The sequence below is a fragment of the Chironomus tepperi genome, unplaced genomic scaffold (genome assembly GCF_022539635.2).
Source record: "Chironomus tepperi strain 1889 unplaced genomic scaffold, CSIRO-AGI_Ctep_v1 contig_175, whole genome shotgun sequence".
In the NCBI taxonomy this organism is placed as follows: domain Eukaryota; kingdom Metazoa; phylum Arthropoda; class Insecta; order Diptera; family Chironomidae; genus Chironomus; species Chironomus tepperi.
In genome coordinates, this window is record NW_027226297.1 from 106853 (window position 1) to 112852 (window position 6000).

A 6000-nucleotide genomic window follows, 5' to 3' on the forward strand; every position below is an offset into this window, starting at 1 on the left:
AATGTTTTCAGGATGTATCAATTTGGAAAGCGTAAATCACCGAGTTGGAAATGACTAAGAATGTATACATTTTTGGGGTTCTTGATGATGAATGTCTAGGATTGTTGGTAGAATATTGTATTTTCTTGTGTGGAAAGGACTTTGGGGGTTTAAAGAACTAACTGTTCAGAGCTAATATATTGTCACGTGATTCATATTCATGTTATATAAGGAAGCTGTTAATATAGACAGTGTAGCACTTAGTATTGACAATTGGCTAAGAGCAGACAGTTTTAGTTTACAATTGAGAAAGGCCATGAATCACAGGTGATGTGTACAGCTAACAGAGTAATAAAAATGGATTATTATGATTGAAATTGTCAAGTCTTAGCACTTCTGGTAAAAATGCAAATTTCTCAAGTACAAAATAATTTCCGGGGCAAGACAACGATCATCATGGAGCTATATTGGAATGTGCGCATATTGACTACTTTGTTGTTTCCTAGGAACTACTTTACGGATCCTTCTCAGCTTCAAGATGATTGTTGTGTAAACATTTTATAAAGGCAATTTTCTGCGATAGAGTATATGTCACAAAATGGGTTCTTTTTCAATATAATCGACGGATTTACATTCAAACTACATATTTCGACAATATCAATTACTAAAATGCAGTCTAAACACGCTAAATTGAGTATGACATAAAATTCTGAATTTCCCCCAATTTTTCCTCAAAATTAAAATTATTATTTTTTCCTTTCAGGTTCTTTTACTATTCCCATCGCTAAAAGCCCTACCTTACATGTAAATCCACTCCTAACCCTTTAAATCACTCCAATTCCATTCATCCATACCCATGTAAATAAATAAATTATTACTGTAAATTGAATATCATCCCAGAAAAATAAAGTAAGCTATAAAATTACCTTCAAATGTCCCGAAAGAAGAGGAGAAATTCATGCGATAAACTCATCAAGCGAGCGTATGCCAACATCATCATTGCAATTATCATCATCATCAATAAGTCAAAAAAAAATAAAGGTGATGAAAAAGCATAAAATCATAAAATTGAAAAAAATATGTCGAAATAAAGGCAAAAAGAGAGAGAAAGAAACAAATGAGAGTGTAAAGAGAGGATAGAAAAAAGGAAATTTGCATTTTACAGCCGTAGATTAATCTTTTAACAATTTTTTTGGAGATTATTTTCATTGTTAAACAACAGTTAAAGAAGAAACATTGTAAACAGAGTTAAAAATCTCTTTTTATATGCCTTAATCCCGTCTACGGATGATGGGGGCGGATATTGATGATGCATTTCAAACATTTTCCATCTTTTTCTATTCCACTCGCATATTTGCAGGTCGAAAAAAAATAAATAAGTAATATTTGAACACAAATTATGTACGATGAATGTACGAAGGACATACATAGAACAAAAATGTGTATTTTTTTGGCTTTCAAATTGAGGTGCTATAAAGTAATAAAGCAATTGACAACATAAACAATTTAAAGGCTGATGCTCAACAAACCACCGAAATTCCAAGAATTTTTTCGCACCCTTAGTTCTTTTACTTAGCCTGTTAAGGATATTTATTCTCAATTTTTATTTATTTCGTCTTTTTTTTTTGTTGCTTGATGAATACTTTTGCCTTGAATTTAACATTTTTTTTCTTCTCTCACTGTGTGACTGCTACCTAACAGCATTCAAATTATCTACTGCAATTTATGTGATTTATGAAAGACAGAAGATGAAAAGAAGATAAAAAGTAATGATTTTTGTTCTATTGGAGATCTTTTTGGTGTGGACAACAAGTGCAACTTTTTTGAGCTACTTTAAGTGATAAAGTTGCCTTGAAAATTATGATCGGTAACCGTTTGCTGAGAAGATATGAAATTATGTACGAAAATTTACACTCTTTGGAGATTTATTTGAGTTTTTTGAAGATACTAGGATTTTGGGTGTCTTAATGCTTGCATTTTACAGATGAATCTTGATTTTGATTTTATTCCATTTTGTCAACTTTGAAACAGCTTATGTCAAGTGAGCATCGAATTTATATTACTCAAATATTACTACAGGTATACAGAACACAATCTTCTGCACCATTTTTGTGTGTCCGGCAGTCATTTAAAAACTCTAAATATTTGAATTTGTGAATCCATATCAAGTCTCGTTTCAACTATCATACATAGTCAGAAAGTATCCAAATTTGTTCTAGTAAAAGTCTTTACGTAGTGAATTCTTTATTAAAGAAGATTAGGCTAGAAACTACAAGCCTTCATTTATTGAATTTTCGTTGCGTGGGTCAGTAATTTTCAGGTGTACCTTATAGCATGTCCAAAGTTGCAATCTTGCGTTTTTTTGATTTCAGGCTTGCAGATTTTGACGAGCCCTACTGTGAAATAATTAGAGTAGATGAGAATCTTAGCAGAAAGTTAACAGAATGTCTTAACCAGATTTGAATAGTATTTTATAGAGTATAGATAAAGATGCAAAGGAAATGCTGATAGATGTTTAATTAATAGAAATAATTAAAATAATTTTATTGATGTCTTTTTATATGCCTAAAAAATTTGTCATACAAAATCTTACACACTTTGATTCAAATATCTAACGAATTAACCAAGCGACTACTCATAACTTTAACCGATGATGACATTGTAAAAGCATTCCTTAAAATGATCGTCATTTAATGATATATCGAAACCCCGTTAACGTCATCGTCATGATTCGTCGCTCGGGTAAATACATTGAATTCCAGAATCACTTGATCAGAATGTCTTAATTTTCAGAGCTGATTTAGGCATTGCATACATTTCAATCCCGGGATTGAAATCCCTATTTCAGACTATAAATTAAAAGACAGCTGATAATTAATAACAAACTTTGTCATCTTGACTTCTGCATTAATTCTTCAATATATTCGCCTCTTCATTATTGCCATAGAAGTAACGAATCTCTAAACTTATTTATCATACCTCCATACATTTCACACCCAATCACGCTGAATATCTATAAATAATATTAAAGTTAAGTAAATTAGAACATCAAGTAGCAATGTTTGCCTCCTTCAAGTCTAGTTTTCAGCTACTTACTTGAAAAAAGGACAAACAACATAAATTGGACAACATCAATGCACAATTATCGAAAGGGGCTGCAATGTTTACCTAAAGCGGTGCATTTCTCTAACTGCCTAATGTCATAAAAAAAGAAGACTTTTTAAAGGAACATAAAACAGATAAACAGCATAGGCAATATGCTAAGAAAAAAAAATTACCTTTATGCTCCTTTTGTTATCCGCAGATAATAAAAATATTCTCGTTCCCGTAAAAAGGTGATGCCCATAAAAATTTCACATAAAACCACCGATAATTCCTAGAAATCATTGACTTTTTTTTTTAAACATTTTTATGACTTCTCCTTTTCTTCATTTCTTTTAATTACTTTATTACTCACTGTAGATGAAGAAGATGAGAACTTTTTAGGCATTTGTGCCTAGTTTTTTTGGATGTTTTTTCATTTTCAATAAATTTTTAGCCTGTTTTGTGGAGTAATTGAGGTTTGAGTATGTACACTTTGGGTAGATTGCAGTTATTAGTGCTGACAAATTGCATAGGGGTATCTGGAAGGGTTTATTGGGAAGTTGGCTATGCTACTGCAGGCAATTATGATTTACAGACCATTTGAAACTAGCACAGCCCTCACTACAGCATGATTTAATGATCCTATATAGATTTGGACCTCAAATCCCTACCACACAATTTCTATGCATCAATAAATACTCATACGTAATGTCGTGAGCATTGTGCGAATCTTAGTCATATCTACAGGACTAATAATAGATAGAGAGACCAATCTCTGGTGAAAATCGAGTCTGCCGTGCTCACAGAAGAGTATCCGATTTCGATACCTAACCTCTTGACCACAGAGGCCTTACTAACGCTTTGGTAGATTCGCTTACAAATGAATAGATATCCCAGATTTCACTATGCACAAACTCCAACAAGCTTCTACCTGAGCTTCCACAAAAAAATGCGCTCCAACCATAAACTTCCAACTTATCCCCAAAAATTATCTTCAAAAAAGAATCCCGTCAAAGCTAATAAAAAGCATAAAAAACATTCCGTATGCTTATAAATTGCACCCCTTTTTACAATACACAAGCTCCATTATCCTTTAACTGTTTGCTCAACAGCTTGTCATGGAAGTGATGAGAATACAAAAGAGGAATATTTAAAATAAAAAACTAACATATTTTTCAAAGACTAATCAAACATCAGTTTATTGTGTGTATTTATTATGTTATACAACATCATTGCATATTTGGTCTCGTGAACGTGTTAAGATCCCCAATTCTTATGCTCCATCAACTTTTTTTCTCAAAGAATGGTCATATCGGCATACATTAATCGGTTCCACTCAGGTCTTGTTTACCAGTATTTATGTATTTTATGACAATGTAACAATTTGTATATGCATAATGGATTGTAAAGAAATGGATGGGATCTTAATTTCTATCTAAACACATAAAACAAGAACAATATATGCATATTGCATGCAGAAACGCATATCGTTATGGTACATTAATCGAGAATCCTCGAGGCGCCCGTTTTTCATCACTTAAATGGTAGAGAAACTGAATTGTGCATGCAAAGTGAATGTATGATGGATTTTTTTGGGGTTGTGGGTGGATTAGGCGCATTTTTTATGGAAATTAGGATGAGGAGCAGTTGACATAGAGTGATAGATCGTTAGAAGATGGGAAAATGTCACGAGAAGGAGCAATGAGCTATTGCAAGCATCCTATTGATAGTAACACATGATATTCGATGTTGACAAGCGATAGCAAGCTGCAGACGTCATATAAGAGAGGCAATGGGTCAAAATTGATCTATCAGGCCATCAACTCATCAAAGCTATTAAGTATAGCAATGCAAATCGAAAGATTTGAGAATTTCGGCCTACCTGCGTAGTCCACATGTTACTTTCCAATAAACGATAACAATGAGACTAATGACATTTTTGGAACGTTCCATTTAACTAGACATATGTACAGTCAAAATTCCAAAATCCAACAGAAAAATCAAATTGACCAAAATAACATCCATTTCCTTAAATCATGCTAAATGATATTATGCATTGAAGAATATGATATGATGAATTATGATGGATAGAAGTTTAAGTATACGAAAGAAGTTTAAAAAAGAAGGTGAGATTTTGTGTAAAGCAGATCATATCATAAGCTTTACATTTTTTTTTCACCAGTCCATTGTCTTATCACGACCGACTTTGAAGGATGAGTTATTTAATAAATAAAAAAAAAAGTGCGGCAAATGTTGAGGCGAATGAGCTATAATAATATACATTCATTCGATCGACAATACGTAAAAAAATAAAAGGGAAAAATAAGAAGCAATGAGAAACGTGTTTTGATTCATTTCTCTCTTCTTTTTATGCCTTTCGCGCAGTTGCACATTAGCATTATGTATATAATTTTAAATTCATGGAATTTCGATGGAATTTACGCGAATCATGAAGAAATTTCTTGGAAATTTATGTGTATCTCCTGATTCTCTTATGGTACGTACAGATAATAATATTATTTTTATTTGAGATGATGACGTTGAATAATGATTCTTTGGGGAATACATTGGACAGTTTTGAAAATTATGGTTTTGAATTTTGGGTATGCTTCTCAAGGGGGTTCATTGGATGGTGATCAGGTTTAAGAGGAATATCAGCAGAATTTTCTGTTAATTGGCCCCAATTGATCTAATTTTACAGCATTATTTGCATCAATTAGTCAGAATTAACTTCCTGAGTGGACGAGGTACGTTATAACTAATCAATAGCAAGGTAATGTCCAGATGATGTCTAGTTCTATTGCATTTATGTCCATTCTGGCTTCTTAAGACACTATAAGGACACATACATCTGAATTACGTCCTTAAATAGCCATAACATCTCAAATCCACCAACAACTTCAAGCATCATTTAACTTACAGCGGCAACAAGTTACT